This window comes from Macrobrachium rosenbergii, chromosome 55 (genome assembly GCF_040412425.1).
Source record: "Macrobrachium rosenbergii isolate ZJJX-2024 chromosome 55, ASM4041242v1, whole genome shotgun sequence".
NCBI classification, from domain to species: domain Eukaryota; kingdom Metazoa; phylum Arthropoda; class Malacostraca; order Decapoda; family Palaemonidae; genus Macrobrachium; species Macrobrachium rosenbergii.
In genome coordinates this window covers 67888003-67911318 of record NC_089795.1, presented here as the reverse complement: position 1 = coordinate 67911318, position 23316 = coordinate 67888003, and the positions used below count along the sequence as shown (strand labels likewise).

The window sequence follows — 23316 nt, the reverse complement described above, 5'->3', positions numbered from 1 at the left end:
TTCCCTTTAAGCTAGACAGATTACGACTCTACCCTAGGGATTTTTTCCACTCGGAAAACATTCGCATGTGTTTTTATCAGTGCATCATATATTCAAATACTCAGTTATGAGATGTATTTGCACGGAAACGTTACGTATGTACACAACATTACATGGTGAATATATGTATATATTGCTGCAGTTGCCAAACACAACCTCAGCATGGGATTGCAAAAAAAATGGATGAACCTCTTGTGCAAGGAACTTCCACATTTTCGTACACTTACAAAGAAGGTTCATCAGCAGCGCCTCGACTCACACCCCCAACCCACCTTCCCCCCACGTACACACAAGAAGCTACTTCCCTCTACTGTATATTGCACGGATACTAATGTTTCCTGTATACTGAGGACTTCCTGTTCGAACTCTTCTTGCATTCACTTCCGTCTCAAAACTCAAGCTATTCGCTGTCCTTCCATTCACTATTTTATCCATGCAATCATGCCACGGTTCGATTCTCAAGTGAAGCGGAATGATTCAGACATATTCAGTTAAAACCCACTTTACCTCGGCCTACCTAAGCAGCGCATTATGCATATACTATAATAGTCAGATGACTGCATAAGGTGACAGCAAAAAGCTACACGAGTTAGCAATTTAATCCCAAAATACTTGTTAGAAGAAGCAGAAGCTACTCATAACAATATTTTTTTCCTCATGACGTGTACTGATATGGCAAAATAAAAATAGTCTAATGGTGTGAAATGCGCGTGAATCTTATATGCAAGAGAAGAAATTGTATGATATTCGGTTTGCTCAAGGAGAGACTAATGGATGTTTTGGCACTTCACAAGACAAAGGTGAAAGGTCAGTCTGCACGGGAATGTGAGGGATCAGAATTATTGTGCCAGCGGTAGCTGGGGAAGGGGTAGCGTTTGTAGAGCCAGGACGTCTCTTTGTAAGGATGAAAGAGTACAAATGCATTAGTTTAAGGATTGTATAGGTGAATTTGAGTGTGGTAGGAGAAAAAGGTGCAAATCTGGTGTGTGTATGGGCCAAGAATGGAAAACAGAGACTGAATAAAGTGCTAGAGAGTATCTGAATCTGTCTAGCTGGGTACTGCTAAGTGATTTAAATACAAAGGTAATTAACAGGAAAAGAGTTGGCATGGTTGTTAGGTGTGGAGTTTGGCGAATAAATGATATTGGTAAGTTTGCAGAAATGTGTTTGGAAAGGGGTTTTGTTCTTGGAAATATATTTTTTTAAGGATACTGGAACTATGCTTGGGAAAGAGAAAATGGGGAGAATAATTTTGTCAGACTGTGTTTGCACAGACTGGACGAAGAGGATGATCATGAATGTAATGGCGACAAAAAGGGAGTGGCTGGAGGTATATTTGCAAAGTAAGCAAAAGTTGTTGGAACTGAAGGCGTAAAAATGTGGGTGTAAATATAAAAAAGTGCCTGATAAGGAAATAAGAAGAGTATATACGAATAAAATGGATGAAAAATGGGTTCAAGTCAAAGACTAAGAAGTGAAAGGAATATACGAGAAATGTGTGAAATTCATGACTTAGTTTTACCAGGAAGTGTTTGCAATATGGGATGGTAAGGAGAGGGATTAAAAACAGTGACTGGAGGGATGAGGAAGTATGACGTTTAGTGAAGAAAAAATATATGCGGTGTATTTACAAGACTGAAGAGATCACGCACAGGTATATATGGGTAGATGGATAGGGTAGTCAAGAAGAAACTGAGATACATAAAGAAGGCAAGTAATGAAAGAAAGGTGAAAATGAATAGAATATACATAGAGACTAAGAGGCTATTATAAAGGTGATTCAGAGAAATCATAATGAGCAAATGGACACCAGAATAAATTATACAAATAAACAGATGTAATATAATGTGAGCAATGTAATTGTAAAGGGGTTAGTGTAAGTTTGATAACGCATGTGAAACTGACTGTTGAGGGTGTAAGAAGAGCAATTAAGTGGATGAAGAATGGAAGGATACCACGACAGGACTAAACGTGAGATATTAGGTGCTGTTTTGAAATTGAGCTCTAATGGCTTACTAATGTGTATGAAGCATTTCCGGATGAGGGAAAGATTTTGATGTAATGTGAGAAAAGAATAATTATTTCTTGGTGTAAAAGTTTGTGTAATAGAAGACACTTTTTATAAGGATATAACATTACTTTGCATACTTAAAATTTTGTATCATAGGATCTAGACTGAGAAAGGTAAAACACATAACATAGGGATTAGTAATAAAAGAGCAGTGTGAGTCTGGATAAGGTGGTAAGTGTGTGGCTAATTTTGTTATGAAACGATCAAGTAAGGAGTTTAAATATATGGAAAAAGCTTTTAGAAGGCATACAAGGATGTTAAGACAACTTATGAAAAAATCAATAGAGGGGTAATGTGAAGGATACTAAGGATGCATGGTTTGGAAGATAAGTTGAAAGCAGTTAAATATTTTAAAATGAAAGCAAAACATGTTTTAGAATACAGAAGAGTGGTTAGTTTGGTGCAAAAGGGTGTTCTGAGACAAAAGCATTTTAAATCTCGATGGCTGCCTATTATCCGCAAGGATGGAATGCTGGGAAAGCAAGATAAAGTACATTTGCTACAGATACAAAGTTGTGGGATAAGAAGATAAGTCATGAATGGACAGCGGAGTGTTAAATGTTTGCAGAACATACAGGACTAACAGGTTGAGTTTGAAAAGTGCTAGTAAGAGAAGAAATGTGTTTAAGCGTTAAGTTTATGGTGATAAATGGACACCACGAAGAAGAAAATATGGACAGTGGAAGAATGGAAGATGTAGATTCGTAAACGAATTGGGAAATAATTAAAAGACGGAAGAGAGTAGACAAGTCACAGAATAGGTGGAGCAAGAAAGCTTGTGGGGTGTGTGCATAGGATTGGGAAGAGACTTGTGTGCGAAGAAATCCAAGGTCTGGAGGACTTATTGAATGAACTCTCCTTTTTGGAAGTGAAATGTGAATTCTGACCGTAAATGAAAGGAAAAAATGTTTGAATAGTATAAGTACATACCACAAAATACCTGAAAGGGGGAGAAATAAGGAGATAAGCAAAAGTGGGTAAAAACGTTAACTTAAGCGAAAGGATGGATCAGAGTATTTCAAATTGATTTGATGGGATGAATGGAGGCTGATAGGTTGATGAAAAAGAAGGAATAATCTGAAAGTGTTACGAAAGATGATGAAAGGAATATCTAGAAAGTGCTGGATAGATGGAGTGGAAGAGACTGGAAAGAACCTTGACATCCAGGAAGCGCAGTGTGAAGGGTGTTTAACCATTGTTGATAATCTTTCTTCTTAGGGGTATGAAGTGGCTAATATGGAAGGTTTTGCAAAGGTGCTCATGTGCAATTCGGCTGTTACAGTATCAATGTGGTACTGTTCAATTTCTTGTTTTTCTCTGGAGTCAATCCCTGTCAGATGAAACTCCTAAACATTAAATATTATGATTACACACACATATATACATATATATATGTATATATACAGGTATATATATATATATATATATATATATATATATATATATATATATATATATATATATATATATATATATAAATTCCTAGTCAGAAATGAACAGATTTAATCAATGTGCATGTGTTTTATGTGTATATGTGATGTATTTAACAGCCTCTATTTACAGAGCTCAATATTTGCATTCATTACAACTGCGGTATTATTTTGTTAGTGATGCTATCTCCCTACTGCACAGTCATTATCAATGCCATTCCGTTAATTGCCATCAACAATCGCAATACCATTAACCGTATCGTGCAACAATTACCGTAATTTATTCTTATACAGATAATCACCACGTAATGCATAAAACCAAAGCTGCCGTTCCTGCCTTTCATTTTGTAGATTTCAACTAGTTCAGTTAACACCACTTTAATCAATCACCCGTTCAAATGGCCCCACCACACAAAAACTATAATGGATTCCATTGACTGCTGCTGCTCGTTAAATAATCGCTAAAGCAAAATGAAATAATGAGCACCTGCAATGCTCCCTCCAGCAAAGCACGATTTAAAAGTAACGCCCGAAAAAGTAGATTCATTTATTCTTCCCATTTGATAATAGGGAACATTATCCCGAATGGTGTAGAATTTAATTATAGCAAATATGAATTTACAAAAGGCGGGCAAAACTAATTTCCTCTCATAATCTCGTTATTTTTATCGGCATCGTGCTTATCATGTCCATCCGGTAAGGCATAAGCTGGGTGGTATATAAATTATTTAGTAGATACTTTGATATGCACACCGCCAAATACATAAAAAAACTATTAAAAAATCAATGCTCTATAGACAATTGGTGAATTCAGTAGACTGCTTCATCATAGATTTAATAAAATATCAAAATAAAAAAGAAATTGAAATTGTACAAGTCTTGAAATGCTTAACAAAGCTGCAAGGAACATCATTAAAAGCAATCTTACAATTACTCACATTTTTCATATATTTTCCTTGTACACAGGTTTAGTTTAACCTGATTTTTATTCAATAAGGTTATTGTTTAGGTACAAAATAAGACGGTGGATTTAAACTACATTTTAATCTTATCGTAGATTTACGAACTGTTGTGTATGCTGTACGTGCAATTACAAGGCTAAAATTTAGTGTATTAACGGGAAGCAAGGTTACCGTGCTAAAAAACAAAATTGTCTCTTACAGAAGAACAAATATTTTTCCAACTTCAATGGGTTTGCACAATCATGGAATGGCCACTGACAAGAAAATGGTAACTACAACATTCAGAAACAGACTTCACTCCTGTTTTAAAAACTTCTCATTACTCTCAGTACATATCATCATTTATACTAAAATTCATGAACACCTTCCGTATTACCTCTCTATCACTTCTATCTTAAACTTTTTCTATATCCAGTTAAGTGACATACAGCTGTTTCTTTCCCTTTTAAAAATCTCACTTACATCAGACATTCTCTACCTCGTCTGAACCCCACAGTTTTCTTTACAAGTCAATCTTTCGGTCATCGGTCTCACTTTCTCAACCAAATCCTGCGATACACCTTTACTACATATCAAGAGACGTTATGTCCCTATAATTCTTAGTCTTCTCTATCACCTTTGCCCTTATACAAAGGATAAATTCATCCAAGTCATTCATTTGGAACCTTTTCCTCATGAACACCTATTTGCACCCTTTGGTCACCTACCCAATCACACTTTCTTCCACAGCATAGCAACTCACTTGTAATCTCATTAATTCCTGGAGTCTTTTACATTCTTCAATATCTTAATTATCTCCCTTACGTCCTTGACAGTAATTTCCACAAGCGTCCTCAAACTAACCCCTTTCCCTCGTACTTCATTCGTGTTTCCCTCTCTGGCATAAGTCACAAACAACAAGATCTTCACTCCACACTTATTCTGAGATTCTGTGCGTTTACTTCATAACTAAATAACTTCTTATTGTCCTTGAGGTCCTCATTCACTTTCTACCCCTTTCTTTATTACATACTTTCTTTTCTCTCTCTCATCGAAACTTACATTTATCTTAACTTTCACTTCAACCAAATAATTATTAGATATACCTTCAATACCTACAGTCGTTCCTCCTCTAAACATTATAACCGACAACTTGCTCTTTTCCCTGCCCTGTACTATAAATAATCTAACAATATTTCACTTATCAATTTCTATTTGGGCAAAAATTCATTGAAAAACAAGAATATGGAAATTTTAAAACAAAATCCAGTTCAGAAAAACGAAGATCAACATATTTCAACAACAATGGTGGTTCTCCATGAATCCTCCAAAAGATACATACATACATGCATACATAATATATATACATATATATACATATATGGTGTGTATATGTGTATATATATGTCTGTGTGTGCGTGTGTATATATAATATAATATATATATATATAATATATATCAAATATATATAATTTAATATATATATATATATACATACATAATCAAGCGCTCAGGAAGGAAGGATTTGAACTTGTCCTCCAAACTACAAGCTACACCACTACAAGAGAAAACCTTCCATGCATCCCCCGAATTCAAATTTGCTAACTAGGCTGATCCCGGCTGTTTTGGATCTCTCTTAGAAGTCAGGGTCACATTACATCTGCTTTTAGCCTCAAGTTTACTTAGGTAGGAAGCTCTTTCATACGTCATTATTCACGAAATTATAATAACTGTTTCACGTTATATATATTAATGCCATTACTGTCAATTAAATGAGAAAATTGAAAGCAAGCGCTCAAGCAAGATTTCGATTTGTTTCGTCTGAGTTGCAAGCACAAAGTTCTACAACCCACTATGTAAAACCTGCTGCACCTCCTCAAATTCAAACACCATGCATGATTTCAGTTTCATGGATTCCCCAAGGGCAAGGATGTCTCCCACCTCAAGGGTGGATGTCACTGTTGGCTGTCGTAGATTTCCAGCAGTACTCTCCCGCAGCTTTGGTTCCCACAAAGAGGCAGCTTCTCTACGTCTAACTGGGATGGCCATGCCTTTCCCTTGAGAAAAGAAAGACTGTCACCCCTGGGAGATCGAAGGATGTTGAGACCGGCGTAATTTGCAAGTCTGAATTCAGAGAAGGCATGAAAGCCTCTTGGAGATCCACAAAGACAGGGACCATTATGGTTTGTATATATAAATTCAGGGGCGTGAAAGCCTCTTAAAAAAGTGTTCTGGAGAGGCATCAAGTCCAGTGAAATTCATTAAACTTCATTTTTCTGAAATATGACATATTTGTTAAATATTCATTTTGGACTCTTGTTTTCCCATCAGTTTTTTGGCTTCACTCTCCTATACTCGTACAATGGAAGGCAATTCCAGTGCAAATCCCGTGGAGCCATGAAGAACGCTTTGCTTTGCTTGTTGTAGGCTAGGGAGTGCATAAATAAAGCTGCATAGTAACACTTTTGTTTATTCAATCAAGCCTTCAGACTTGACGATTTGCACAGTGCATTGGCATCTGAAGCAAATCAGATGAAGCAAACAAACAAACACACACACATTTATATATATATATATATATATATATATATATATATATATATATATATATATATTATATATACTGTTCTAATATAATATAGTGTGTGTGTGTGTATTTACTAAATACATATTTTTACATAAATATTTGTATATATAAGCATTATATATACACATATGTATATATGTATATATATAGCATATATATGTATATACACGTATATAGTATATATATACACATATGTATATATATATATATATATATATATATACATAAACATATATTTATATAAAAATATATATATATATCTATCTATATATAATATACATAAACATTATATATAAAATTATGATATAATATGTATGTATGTATACACATTATGTATATATCTATATACTGTATATATATATATTTTTATATAATGTATATATTTATATACTGTATATAAATATATTTTTATATATAATTTGCAGTATATTAAATGTGTATGGGTATATATATATATATATATATATATATATATATATATATATATATATATATATATATACTGTATATATATATATGAGAGACAGAATATTTGGTGTGTTTGCAAATGGTTAAACTAAAGTAATTTTATAATCGAAATGTTGAACCTTTAATTTCAGCCCATCGGCATCCCTTTCATTGCAAGTTAACAATCCAAACCACACAAAATGAGCCAACTATAAGCAACAGCCAAGTTCATAAGTGATTTTCTTAGGGCTATTCCGCTGGTACTAAAAAAAAATAGAAAAAAACTAAGAACTGAATGACAATCGAGATCCCACTTTTTTATTTATATCACTGTGATTTTCGCTGTGAAAAGATTATTTTTCTGAATAAAGAAGGCACGAAGAAAACTGAAAAGACTCATCAGCAACTTTGTAAAACCTTATGGCAATTAAAATAAATATTATAACCGGCTCTCAAAAACACAAACGTTTCAACTATAATAACGTTTTCTTAACATCGATTCAGAGAAAACTGTCACAGATGAAAATACTATAATGCTTATTGTGGAATTATTTCTTATATCAGTATAAAAAGAAAAGGTGAATAACTGTTCTCAATTTAGGCATGCCAGTAATGATGCACTAAGTAACCTAGTAAAATAAGAAACAGGAGTATGAGTCCTGACCTCAACCATGTTTCTTATATATATATATATAAATATACGTATATATATATATATAATATATATATATATATATATATATTTATTATTTGTATATAAATAACTCTCTATATATATATATATATATATATATATATATATATATATATATATATATATATATTATGTGCATCAGTTTACTAGTCAAGTTTATATATAATATATATATATATAATATATAAATTAATATATATATATATATATATATATATATATATATATATATTATTATATATATATAATATATATAGTTGTCACATATATTTAATACAAGCCTCATGGTCTAATAGTTACGAAAACTACTTCGGTACTGAAATAATCAAGGTTTGATTCCCTTGCAAGAACGGACCTATAAAACACTTCTTTCCAAATACAGTAAGTACTTTTTTCTGGGTGTAGGTCATGCAAATGAATGAGAGGGATTAGTTACCAAAGGGGCTATTTACCTCAATTACAAATTGTAAAATAGTATGGGTAGAGAGAGAGAGAGAGAGAGAGCCTATTGCCCTATTCACAGTTAAGAGGTCTAAAAGTCTTCATAGTACACAAAGGAAAATTGTCAGGAACAGGGCAAACTTCATTCCGTAAATAAAAATGATTCCGCAAATAAAACATTAAAAATATAACGATGAAAAATCTGTGGTAGTATAAGAATGGTCTGATACCGATTTTGTATAAATGAGAATTCTGCTGAGAGATAAGTCGCCTAGAAAAATTTAAATAGCACTAACATCAAGTAATAGTGGGGAAAAAATGAGGGAAACCCCAAATTCTCACAAACGTTTCATAATAAACACTTCAGCACATTCTCTACCCCTCTCTAAACCCATAATGTTTTTACCCTGTCAGACCACCTGTATCAGTCTTACTTTCTCAATCAAAATCCTACCGAGCACTTTTCCTTGAGTTATGTTGTGCCCTTATACACTGAAACACTTATTTTTCTTACCCATTCCTTCAGAACCTTTCCCTCATCTAAACCAACCTCGCATACCCTGGTCAGCCATTCAACCACACTATCATCACTGTACCATAACATTTCACTTGTAAACCCATCAACTCCCTGTGTCATTTCACTCATCAAAACACACACTCATGTGTGTATATATATACACACATACACACACACATATATATATATATATATATATATATATATCATATATATCAATCATTTCCTGGCACCTAGGAGGATAACATATATATATATATATATATATATATATATATATATATATATATATATATATATACAGTATATATATATATATATATATATACAGTATATATATATATACAGTATATATAATATATATATATATAAACTTAACTATTAATTTTCCCTAAAAATAGCTTTTTCCCTAGAAAAAAAAAACAGACAAAGGGCCATTGTCATTGCTATATACGTACATACAAGGTATGTGAATGAAAGATATATTGTAACAATAAAAATAACTGGTTAAAAAACAAGGAGAAAGGCAAAGCTTGTTAATAATCAAAGGACACATTTTCCCGTTGTCCGCTTATTTGAATTTCAGGTAATAAAGGGAACATTTCTATGGGCCACTTTTCCTGACAATTTTTCCGGTTGTGTGGAAGGGAGTACTGGAACCCCGGCGGTCCCTATCGGGCAACAATTTGGATGGGACACCCGATAAAATACTTGTTAATGGCTATTTACATGACATTCAGAGAAATATGAGAGGGGCTTGAAAATGCGGAAATTACGGTCCGTTGTGCATATAACCAATCTAATTTCATGATATAAACGGCAGTTATGCAAATGAATGATGAATTATAGCCTAATATGGCTGCTTTTATAGTGGCGGGAGGGAAACAAATGGGAATAAATGTTTATTCAGAAAATTTGTCTCGAATTAATAGTTTTAATATGTATGACAAAAAAATGAGTTAATTAAAATCTGTGGCACTGGAACGGTACCCAGAATTCAGATGTTACACAAGAAAATCAATTTAATTAAATGTGTTATAGTACTATTACTTTAAACCTGCGTATTTTTATTTCTGACAAATATTGAATAGGAAGTGCTTTATACAAGAGTTAGGCGATCAACAAATGCATTTGAATAAATAAAAACGAAAAATGTTCTGAAAATCGTCTTTAACCTGATTCACCAGCGCTCTTGGGTTGAGAAGATAAACGACGCATTTACAGGACTTGCAGCCCTAACCCAGTACAAGCCAAGTAAGCATAAAGAGGATCCTACAAAGAAGATATTTTTAAGAAAAACTAGAGTAAATGTCCAAAGCACAAGCATACCACTTCAACCTGGAATTTTGTTAGAACTTCTAATTTCCTTGTTTCAACATTCCAGATTCTGTCATTTCAATTCCGGCTAAAGCCACGCCTGCAATGATTCCATAATCACCTTGTGTTTTCCATCTGTTAAGTTTCTGTACTACTGATTCCTCTTCCAAAACTGTTATTTCATTCACAAGAACTTTCAGGCCTTCAGTTTAAGTTATTACATCTTCAAAATTTTGCCCTGATATCATATCTGTTATTGGTGATCTCATGAAAATGTTCTGAGTAGCATTGTCTTTCTTCTTCTGATGTTATTAGTCCATCCCTTATTTTTGATATATATATATATATATATATATATATATATATATATATATAATATATATATATATATATATAATATATACTATATAATATATGTTGTCAGAAGGAGCAACTAGCATGAGTAGTCCTGTATATATAAGTAGTTCCTAGAACGACGCACAGGAGCCCACATAATTTAAATCCTTGTTTCATGCTTCAATTGGCTTTGGCTATGCCAGGAGAGTATCCATATAAAGACTCAGGTTTGTTTGTTAAGGAAAAACACAAATAATCTTTTTAAGTTTGCCAAAATTAACAGGAATGCCACAGTGACACAAGAGCTTTCATAATATTGGTCTATGGACGTTGTTTAATGTCTCTCGTAAAAGCTATTTTAGAGAGATTTTTTCGTTCCTTGTACTGTTGCACACACTGTCTTAACACAGATATTAGAGGAAAAAGTATACCGAATATTGTCATTACAATTAACGATCACGCAATGCTTATATAGTTTCTATCTTTGCTACAAGTATAATGTGGAGTAGTTTATACTTTTGTGCAGCTGTGGAATCTTCTGATCTCATCATGTTTAAGCAACGAGCAAAATCATTCCTGCTTTCTGCTGACGTCTCCTGATTTCACGTGTATTAGTTTTATTTTTCATTCCCTCATACTTGATTATTTATGACCTTTTCCTATAACTTGTCTCTTTTTGCAAGCTGATTTCCATTTAGTGACCCCTTGTGTTTATGGTTTATTAATTCTGTCCTTAAGGGTTTTTGGCTGAAGATTTAAAGCAAGAAAGGATACTCTTCTTAGGACTTCTAGTTCTCTATCATCAAGCATTGTCTCATCACTTAAATTTCTTTATTTGTTTATTTATTCCTTAAGCACTTTCAGGCCCTCAGTTTCAGTCTAGATTTCCCCATGATATTTCTTATCAATGACCTCACAAAAATATTCTTAGCAATATTGTCTTTCTTCCTCTGGAGTATGCATGAATGATATCAGGAATTGCCCATCTCTTATGGGAACTAAATATGAACGTGGGGATTGCATTCTGACATTATTTAGAGGATGAACCTGTTCAGTGTGGATAAGTCAATGACTGGCCTCCAACCTATTGCCCCTCTATTCACTAAGAAAATGAGACTGAATAAGCCTGTAGGGCAATTTTCTACAACTTACAGGGTTCCTTTCTCACTCATTTCCAGCACCTTCGTTTCCAATGTGGCCAGGGTGCCTTTCTCCCTCATTTCCAGGGGCTCTTTTTTCAGTGCAGCCACGACCCCTTTCTTCCTCATTTAACGCACACCTGAAGGAGGCGCATTACCAGTGGCTTTACTCCTTGCTACTGCTACCTTACCCAGTTGTGCAAAAGGCAACACCCAAAACTTGGCAGCAGGCATGGAGGGTCATCTCTCTCAGTGGTGCCCCAATGGACAACGTTTCATTCGAATTATCACTGGCCAGCAATGTGAAATAACAGGATGTATTTTGATTTCTCAGGTTCCGAATTGGGCCTTGATTAAGGGCTTGTAGGCCCAGTGGGTAACGCCCTTGGCTTGGCACCTGAGAGACCTGGTTCGATCCCAAAGGAGTCACAGAGAATTTATTTCTTTCCACACCTGATTGTGTGTTGATGATTTCTATCTTATTCCTCCTTCAAGAAGGATTGACTAATTCAAGGTCTGGCAAATGTTGTCCATGAAGCAAGTGCTTTGCTGAGTCGGGTGGTAGTAGCTGGCTGAAAAACTCCCAGCCTTGGTATGCAAACGGTTAGGTCTTGCCAAAGGGAATTCGCCTGGTCATGCTTACGATGCTCTCAAGGTTCAACTGGTATTTAGTTGCACTTGCCCCTCGTCCATTTTAGACATCAAGCTCCAGTGGGTAGCGCCCTTGCTTTCCTCCTTGTTCCACCAGGGCCATATGTTCGATCCGACTGGATGATCAGAACACTAGGAGCTGGCGCGAAGACTTCCTAACACTACTTTCACAGTGATTGAGATCCATGATGATTTCTATCTTATTCACTCCAGAGGGGATAGCAAGATGAAATGCAGTCCATTGGGTCATTGCTGTATGAGCAGAAGAAGAAAGAACACACACACCTGGGGATCCGAGCCCGCTGGTATGCAAAGCACACAGTTAGCTTGCAGCACCGGTAATTCGAGGTAAGACCCCAAGGGGGAAGATGCTCTCATGTTTCCGACTTCTTTTAGACTTGTCCACACCCCAGTGGGCAGTAACCCAGAACTTGCTGCAATCCACCTGAGGACCTGGGTTTCCGATCCTGACGTGCAGTCACCAGAATTTGGTTGGCTCTCCCTTTCCAGACGAGGATTCATTTTGTTGATGATTTCTATCTTATTCACTCAGAGGGATTAATTCATTTGATTGAAATGTTGTCCATTGGGTCATTGCTGAGTCAGGAACTTGAATCCAAAACTCGCTGGTAGGTTCCTGTAAGCAGTTAAAGATTGCCTCATTAATCCTTTATCCATCTAGTGTTATTTGCTCTCAGGTTGAATCGACTGTTACCTGTTTTTTTTTATACTTGCTTTGGCCCCATCTGGGTAATATGGACAATTGCTTTAAACCTGAGAAAACTGGGTTCGAATCGAAACAGCATTCAGAAATTTATATATATATATATATATATATATATATATATATATATATATATATATATATATATATATATATATATATGTATTAATGTTATATGTGCCCGATTTTTATTCTTGGACCCCTGAAACAACCCATTAATATCGGATTCACTTTACCTTGGGAATATTGCACAGAGAAAGGGCACTATAAAACGAAGCACAGCTCTTCTGAACTGGATCATGGTCAGGATAGATTCAATTTACACACACACACACATAAACATTTCATGGTAAATTGGATTCGATAAGTTAACTCTGGCTTACTTTATGAAATCATAATAATTTTATGTGTAAAAATAGTAACAAACTACCTTCATATATATATATACTACCTGACCAACCCAGCGCTGCCCAGGAAAACTCTGAATGACAACAGATAAACTCTCTCTCTTTCTCACTCTTTTCTCTTTCTCTCACCCCCTCTTCTAACACTCCTCTCTCTCTCTCTCTCTCCCTTTCCTGTTAAGATAGTTAGCTTCTGTTACATTGCCCATCATTTCTGACATTTTATATTTCACCTCTTCTCACCCCCCAATTCTTGTCGGGGCTGAACTTGGACTTAAAGGGCATCAGAAGTGTCACTATTCATCTCAGCAACCTCAAAACTATGGATTAGACACTAATATCTGTTGTTTTTTACATTTTATTTTTCACCCCTTCTCTCAACCCCCCTTACTATCAGGGCTGAACTTAGACTTAAAAGGGCATTGAGAGTGTCACTATTCATCTCAGTGACCTAGAAAACTATGGATTGTCCACTAATATCTGTCGTTTTCAGTTATTTTTACATGTCACCACCTTCCCAAACCCCCTTCCTATCGGGGCTGAACTTGGGCTTAAAGGGCATTGGGAGTGCCACCATTTATCTCAGCGACCTCAAAACTATGGAATGCACTAATATTCATCATTTTCTGTAATTTTTACATGTCACCCCCTTCACACCCTCTCTCACCCCACGCTTCCTATTGGGGCTGAACTTGGCTTTAAAGTCATCAGGAGTGTCACTATTCATCTGTGTCCCACAAACTATGGATCAGATCATTTTTTGTTATTTTTACATGTCACCCTGCTTCCCATCCCTTCTCACCCACCTTCCTATCAGGGCTGGACTTGGACTTAAAGGGCATCAGGAGTGTCATTATTCATCTAAGCAACCTCAAAAACTATGTTTTTGGTTATTTTTACATGTCACCACCTTCCTACCCACTTCTCACCACCCCCTTTCCTGTCAGGGCTGAACTTAGACTTAAAGGGCATTGGAAGTGTCACTATTCACCTCAGAGACCTCGAAAACTATGGATTAGACACTAATATCTGTCGTTTTCAGTTATCTTTACATGTCACCCCTTTCCCACCCCCCTTCTTATTGGGGCTGAACTTGGAAACTATGGATTACATACTAATATCTGTCGTTTTCGGTTATTTTTACGTCACCCCCTTCCCACAGCGCCCCCTTTGGTGCCAGTGATGCCTTACCCCCATAGTATTCTTTTCCATATAGTAAGTCATATGTGTAACAAGTTTGGTTGAAATTGCTCAATGCGTTTCAGAATTATTCTGCTGGCACATACACATTTTTATACATGCACACACACATGCATTACACACACACACATATATACATATATATATATATATATATATATATATATATATATATATATATATATATATATATATATATATATATATATATATATATATATATATATATATAATCAAATCCTTTTCCCGGGGTGTTAGCATAACTTCTATTACCATGCCCTTATCCATCCTAATTACGACCGACACGGCGACGAAATACCGTGTACATAAATCACTGCTTAGGCCAGGAGACTTTATGGGGCAACGTGCTCACTCTGGAACCGACCTGGGGCCTCAAGTTGTGAGACAAAGCATGCAAAGGGTAATCGACAAGAAAACGAGCAGACTTTGTCAGCTCAGGGAGGGTGAAAACAAGAAAAATAAAGGGGACGAAAGAATGTTGGAAGTCTAATTCACATCCCGATTCATCACGCATTGTAAAGTGCAAGCGCAGAGAGAGCATGAAGTCAGCAGCCTCTGTAACATTTTGAAATATATAGCCTAGTCACCTTAACCAGTCAGGAAGCATCACAGTAACAACCAATTTACCGCATGTTACTGATATGTAGGACTGGTAGTTGGAGAGAATAACACCTGTGTGAAGAACCACCCAATGTGAAGTACCACCCAAATTAGTTTTTTCTCGCAAGACTTAAGTCATATGTTTCACTGAAATTAAACTAACACTGCTCTATAACGAAGCCGATCATTAAATAAAAATATTAAAAGTCGGTGACATTCGAAGCAAATCAATTTTCTTTAGCAGTGAAATGTCCCTTGACGTCTCTAAAATATTATTCAGTACTCTGCACACACATCAGAATGTACGTATCAGCATTATCATAATATGAGCCCTCACAATGAAGTCATTACATTGTAACTCTTCCAACACTGAGCAAACCGAATCAGCGCAAATATTTTATTACCAAAAAAAAAATCATTCATTACAATGTAACCCTTCCAACAGTGAGCAAGGTAAATTAGCGTAAATATTTTATTACCAGTGACATTCAGCTTCCTTGTTTATGTTTAACTGGCTACTAACAAAAATTAAGCAAAGCTTCCAATTCTGTCATAACTTTTTATGCATAACGGAAAATGTTGTTCGAACTTTCAACAATAAATCTAAATTTCTCACGAAAAAAAATAAAATTGTATTTTACATAATACTGATACGAAATTCACAGATTGTTTCCGGTTCATTAGTGACAACAAGCAATTTGATTTTTGCCTCTCCATATAGGCCTACATATGAGGCTGTGGTGTTTTGAAGTGTAGGCTTCTGGGCTTGGCTATGCGCATAACGGACATTTTACTAGAATACTTCAGCTTTTCAGTTACAAGATAAGCGTCCAAAATACGTTCCAAGGCTTGCACCCAGCCACTACGATTGATTAGGGGATAACATAACATCTTTGAAAGGGCAGTTTCAAATTACTTAGGTAACTTATTTGAAATAGAAGTTTCAGGTCAGTTAGGTACTTCAACTTTATCGAGCCCTAAATAGGCTAAACAAAATATGTGATGAATACCTTAGCGGCCCTGAAATTTTTTTAATTAAACTCATTTAAATCTTCAATTGTTGAGAGACGAAAGGGGAATCTAGTATCAAGGAAACATCACTCTCGACATGAAAAATGTGAAAAATCTAATGATCAAAATAGACAATAAAACGTAGAACTAGATACAATTGCCTGCATATAAGTGCGGTATAAGAATGGAGATTCTATTTCACTTATTACCACAAATAGAATTCTGTAGTTTTGGGTCTATGGGCTGTTCACGGAGCCCGTGCTGGCATAAGGCCAGCTAAATCTACAAACACAACACGTTATTTCTGGCTCGATCTACTTAACAGCAACATTGTTCTTCTACGTCACTTATCTTGCATCTGCTAAATAACCTAGATATATATATATATATATATATATATATATATATATATATATATATATATATATATATATATATATATAACACAATCCTGATTAAAGTTGGGGATCCTAATTTTTTCTTTGCAGTGAACAAACAATTTTAAATAAAAATTAACTTGCCGTTCAAAGTTATAATCAGTAAGAACTTGTGATTTCAAAAGTGAAATGCAAGAGAATTAAGTGAGTGATTATTTACGAATGTATTTCTATTTATACATTTACAAATTGGAAGTTGAAGTCTCATAAAATACTGTAAAATGTGGTCATATTCATTACCGGCCTTGTTAAAGGCATTGTTAGTTAGTTTACATGAGTAAACCGCCCATGATTGGGTCTGGTACGTTTTGCGTTTACATGTTCAAGTAATGTGAAGATTTCTTACCTGATGATTCAGAGGATAAAACATTGATGTGGAAATGTGAGATTCAAGTCCTACAAATGCAACCGCTGTCGTTTTTACTACTGAATGACAAATGAAATGCGTGGTGTATAAACGAAGATATCGCAGTATATGGTAATAATCCGTTTAGTGAATTTGACTAGTGTGTCCTCTATAATACTACGATGCTTTAGTGTGTTACCTAGCATTAGGTTTTCTAGATATTTTGTTGTTTGTTACCTAGCATTGTTTTCTAGATACTTTGCTGTAAGTTTTCTGTTCTATCATAATTTTAATAGCTAATGAATCCATAATGCACAACCATCAAAACGAGCACCGATTTTTAAAGCTTTCTTGTGTGTCGGGGTGGGGAAAGGGAAGACATACATGACACACTGTTATTTCAGAATTGAATAGTCAAAATCGCCCGATAATTTGAAAGCTGACTGGTTTATTTTGCAATGTTCATGTCACTTTTTGTTTAACAATTAGACCGGTTCTTCTGTTAAGCAATTCTGAGACTTGGAAGCATGAATGTCTAAATTACTCTAGGATACTGGCACTAAAGAGAGCATGTTAAAAGTAATAAACACGCATATCACAAAATGTAGAAGTTAAGGCCAACATCGTTTTCGAATGAAGTCTGCTCATAAATTATTTTGCAGGAAACAAAGCCTGGAGAGAAACTCAGGCGATAGCCTGCAACGAACTACAGTGCATAAGGCCCTGATCTATCTCATAATATTATGCGACTAATAACTTTCTATAATATACACCAATGTAACTAAAGGAACAGTCACAATGACGGATTGTTCAATCACTTCATTTAGTATATCGTCTTTCTGGGAAAAATGCACTATATTCTCTCCCCCCTCTCATAAACACCGTACACATGTGCACACACGTAATAGCACACACACGTAGTAGCACACACACGTTCACACATACACGCACACACACACACACACACACACCAATCAACACTACCTTCCCAGTAAAAAAATTGTTAAAATTTGAAACATTACAGACATAGATTGAAGTAGTTTACCAGTAGTTTATAATTTCATTTCAATCACTAATGGCAACTTCCTCCAGCTCCCTTCCAGTCAACAGACACTGACGAAGTTTGAAAAGCTTTCGTGACAAATACGATGCTTTTTTCATTATCAAATATTAAATAATATTAGTATTAACAAATAAGTGTTTTTCTCAGAATTTTACGTGCGAATTCATCTTGTTTTGCACCAAGTAGTCGTTCCCTCGTTTAATCAGTGCGCATTCAAAACAAAGGTAAAATTTAATGACTTACAGTTAACGTTACATTATGAAATTTCACCAGCAAAAAATAATGGTTTATTTTTCCTTTAGTTTCATAGAGTTAGAAATGGACGAACAGGCTGACAAATATGCAAAAACAGGGCAGAGGCAGAAACAGCACTGGTACTGAGAGAGAGAGAGAGAGATCAGAGGACTTTCGCCTAAGCCTTTGACAATCGTCAAGGACCGTTAAATTTCGACTTGCAACGAAGGCAAGTATATAGTCTAAAAAACTAAACAATGGGAAGAAATGTGTTTTATAACAAATTTACCTTGGGTTCTCTCTGTCTCCTCGTTGGTTCTCCGTCCAACATGGTACTATTGATACCGCCAGACCTAAGCTGGAAATAGGCTGACAATCGGCAGAGACATGATCTGGTTAATTTTTCAATTTTATAAGTTCTATTTATGTCTTAGACTGCCTGAATCACAAATTTTATCTCCCCTCCAAGTACCATGAATATTATTGAAAAATCTGTCAGTTACAGTATCAGACGGGATACGACTAGGCCATAGAAAGCGCAGTTTGGTGACGAATGTGTTCTTTCGTGTGTCTTTTTTGTTTGGTTCATATTTGCTACGAAGCAAAGAAAAAATTAACTAACTTCATTCGATAACGATGTCAACCTTCATCTCGACCTTTCTGATATACATGTTTAAGTCACATAGTAAACAAGTTTAACTTCCAAAGAAATTAAGTCACCAAAACCACCTAAAACTTAATTTTTTTTTCCTCATTAGCCTACAATAACGGCCAAGTTGAGAGTAACCTGCCAACAGTTCGACCTAGGCTTACTTGTTTTGTTGCGCTGAAATTTGAAATGAAAGAACATTATGAGGGAATACTCCCTCCCTAATAAAGAGCATACCAAATTTCCACTGCCAAGTTGACCTAACTTCTTCCACATCCTCCACCAATATGCAAATTTCCTCATCAAAAAGAAAATTTCCAGGTTCCAGCAACTCGGCTACCAAATCTATCAAAAACCCGGAATACCACATCGATGAAAACCTATATGCAGTTGAAATATAATACGAAAAGCTGTTCTATAGACACGAAAGAATACTGTTTACTCTCATGGCCATGTGTACTAATAAAAATTTGTTTCCATAAGACATCTTTGGTTGTGAAAACTGCCAAATTAAGTCCGTATGCAAAGACCTCGCTACATCGTAGGAAGTGCTCGCCCACCCTAGACAATCAGGGCTTCGAGTAGGCTAACATACCGATAAAAAAAAAAATGTCCTTTTACACTAAAACTAAATACCGTTGCGTGAACATACATATACTCATAAACCTACCATAATTGTTCATTCTGCCTGATGATTCTTCTCTGCATCTCGTACTGAACACTTTAAGAAAAACCACAGCACTGAACTTGAATTTGATCGCCTGCCCTACTGAAACCGTCGAGGCAGCGTGTAATGTTGACATGGGGACATGGAACAGTACTGGTTCTAAAATGTCCTCACTGGAATCTTTTTACCATCGATTCATAAATACCCACTAGGAATATAAATATCATATCTACTCCAGTGCTGAAATATTGCAGTAAATGAGTTTTTACCTTACGTACTTCAAGCATTTTGCCTAAACCGGCTGAAAAGGCCTTAAACTCACAACCGTACAGCTAACATCTTTATAAGCGCACTCGTCTCTCATAAAAGTTGATCATCACGCACTTCGCCCCAAGAGCCTTTTAACACTCAAGGCATCTCCTTCTCCAGTGTATTACGTTCTACTTCCGTGCGTTAATAGGTCTTATTTCCGGGTGCCATATTGGCTATCAGTATGACATTTCTCGTTTCCTTCTTGTTTGTGATACACCAGTACTCGTTGCTATCACCAAGGTCTACAGGATACGTATTCTCTAGACCTCGGCTATCACCATTCCCCTCGATGCTCCTGTAGTTTCCCATTCTTCGCCCAACCCTTGCTGAGGCAAAGAAGGCGATACACTTGCCGAAGGTAATGCAATAAATGGTACCTTACTCAGCGGCAATCTTATTTGACGGTTAATGTGATACACTTTCATACCATCTCTCTCTCTCTCTCTCTCTCTCTCTCTCTCTCTCTCTCTCTCTCTCTCTCTTTATATATATATATATATATATATATATATATATATATATATATATAATATATATATATATATCTTTTATATGTGTGTATTACCACTTTCCTAACAAATCTAAGGATGAGGTTGCTAGACCCAACCCCGCACCCACAATCTTTTTCAACCACAACAGTCGCTAGCGCTGCACCACTATGTCTCTGTGTGGACCAGTGGGCGTTAGGCTAACAGCAATTCATACATTTAATAAACGTTAATTTAGCACTGCACCACTCAACCATGATTCACTTTTTTACCACAGTCTCCAAAGATGGCAGCAGCCTATACCATATATATATATATATGTATATATATATATATATATATATATATATATATATATATATATATATATATATATATATATATATATTTTATATATATATATATACATATATATATATATATATATGTCATATTCTGTACCATGATCTGCAATCTTGGGCTTGAATTCCTTAAGCGGAAGGTATACAAAATCACTTTTCATTATTTTTTCTTACTTTGGTCACGGAATGTATTAGCCGATTTTATTAACATTTTCGTTGAAAATGATTCGACACCAATTTATCGGTGTAATATCTTAACACTCCTGGTCTCAGTAATTCTCTCATTTGCATTTCGTTCCTTGGAAACTTGCTATTCAAATAAACATTGTTTTATACTTATTCCATTAGATTGTAAGCATAATACAAAATCCATTCTCTTGGGGCAGTACTGGCCGCGAAATTTTATTTAGGATAGTCGGAGCTGCTCGCTCTTCTATTTATGAAAGGATTTCAAATTTTTGTGCGTGTCATTTATATCACAAGTTTAAAATGTATTTCAGTCATGCGCAGAAAGATATTTCATACTTAAAATATTTTGATATCAAAAGGTGCTTCGCTGTGTAATGAACTATGAATGTGTAAGAAACTGGAGCGATTACTCTAAACGACGCAAGTTTGTATCACCTGGAAATCGATGCTCGTGACTGTAAGCATGATTCCCATTATTACTCAAAAAAAAAAAAACACACACACACACACGAATAGACTACAGTAATCAAAGTTCACCGTTTATTTTTACCTAATATCACTAAGAACCGAGAAGCAGTCATTACTGTGTGATGGGGATTCTCGAAAGTTTTAATTCCCGAAGCTTATGTATAAACTCGTACCCAATTAACTTGTACCGCTTGAATACTTACCTGTTCCTCTTACCTGTAAGGTTCTACAATTAGAGCGGATCTTAGGTAATTACAGGTAATGACAGCTGGAGCCCTAATTATGATGATTTCATCCTCTTTTTCTGTTTGTTCCTTATTTCAACGCAGCAGCTGTAAGGAACTGATGGTACGGAAGTTGGGAAGTGGTGCGATGATTATTAGTTTGGTTGGTGGAAAATGGAAGTGGTTGGCTCATGAAGGTATATAGGGGCAAATGTTATAGAATATGAAGAAACAAGAGATGAATCACTGACCAGCGAATGCAAAAGCTTTTAAGAGATGGCAGCAAAATAAATAAATACATAAATAAATAAAATATGTGTTGTCAAGATAAATATTATTGTCTGCGTAGTATGTGCAGAGTGAGAAGGGCTCAAGGGCGTGAAATGAAGAGAAACGACCTCAGTCATTTGAGATGGACTGGTCATGTAAAGAGAATGGAATGTGGAAAGGGTGGCGCCACATGAGTGTAGTCTAACGGTCTTCAGTAAGTCTTAAGGAATGGCTAGAAGGCCAGGAGCGATTCCCAGACCTATCAAAGTGAGCTAATCATAACAATGAGACGTTTGACACCGCAGGAATTCCTTACTCGCCCCACCCTAGCGATCTTAGAAAGGTAAACGATCTATAGGCCTTCCACCAGTCAGCCACGGAGATCACTTAGATTGCACCTTCCAAAGGTGGGCCGGGGTTAGGATCTTGTGATAAGTAGCATGGTAATCACGTCGTAGTATCAAAGTTGTTACATCGACCACTACCCCAAGAACACGAAAAACATCAGAAAATATTATTCTGTAACACTTAAAAATGTTAACACTCCTAAGGTTTTGAAATCAGAGCCATTTCCATATACATGACTTTATTTCTTACAATTCAGTAAAAAATACAACGCATAGTATTACTCACACAATACAAAATATATGGACATCAGAAATGACATATTTGTGATTCCTTCATAGAAGTGAATGAGTGGAAGTAATTCTTTCCTAAATGTTGCAAGACTTAAGAAGATACGGTCCAGAAGTTTAATAGATGTCATCAGCTTGCATTAAGTGATTGACAGAGAGAGAGAGAGAGAGAGAGAGAGAGAGAGAGAGAGAGAGCTCGGGAATATAACGAAAAGAAATTTAGATGCAAAGGGCAAAGTCTTCCTTCCGTATAATTTCTTTTACAACAAATAACAAAAAAATTTAATTAAAAAAAAAAAAACTATGGCTACAGCATTGAGCGGATGACAGACGCACAGAACCAAATCACTTTGTTGTTTAAGATGATAGATATTTAACCATTATACACTGTATAACAGTTACAATCGCAGCAAATTTTTAATA

The 23316-nt window shown here is 35.5% G+C and overlaps 1 long non-coding RNA gene across 2 annotated transcripts in view; it reads right to left on the bottom strand.

The window, feature by feature from the left end:
- The window catches only part of LOC136835379 (uncharacterized), a 638801-nt gene extending 618507 nt beyond the window's left edge, over nucleotides 1-20294 (bottom strand). Inside the window, exon 1 of one of the 2 annotated variants that reach the window (XR_010852120.1) lies at nucleotides 19970-20294. This is a non-coding gene — a long non-coding RNA (uncharacterized lncRNA). The remainder of the gene's footprint in view (nucleotides 1-19969) is intronic. The other variant, XR_010852119.1, reaches the window with a different exon arrangement.
- Nucleotides 20295-23316: the final 3022 nt, after the last annotated feature.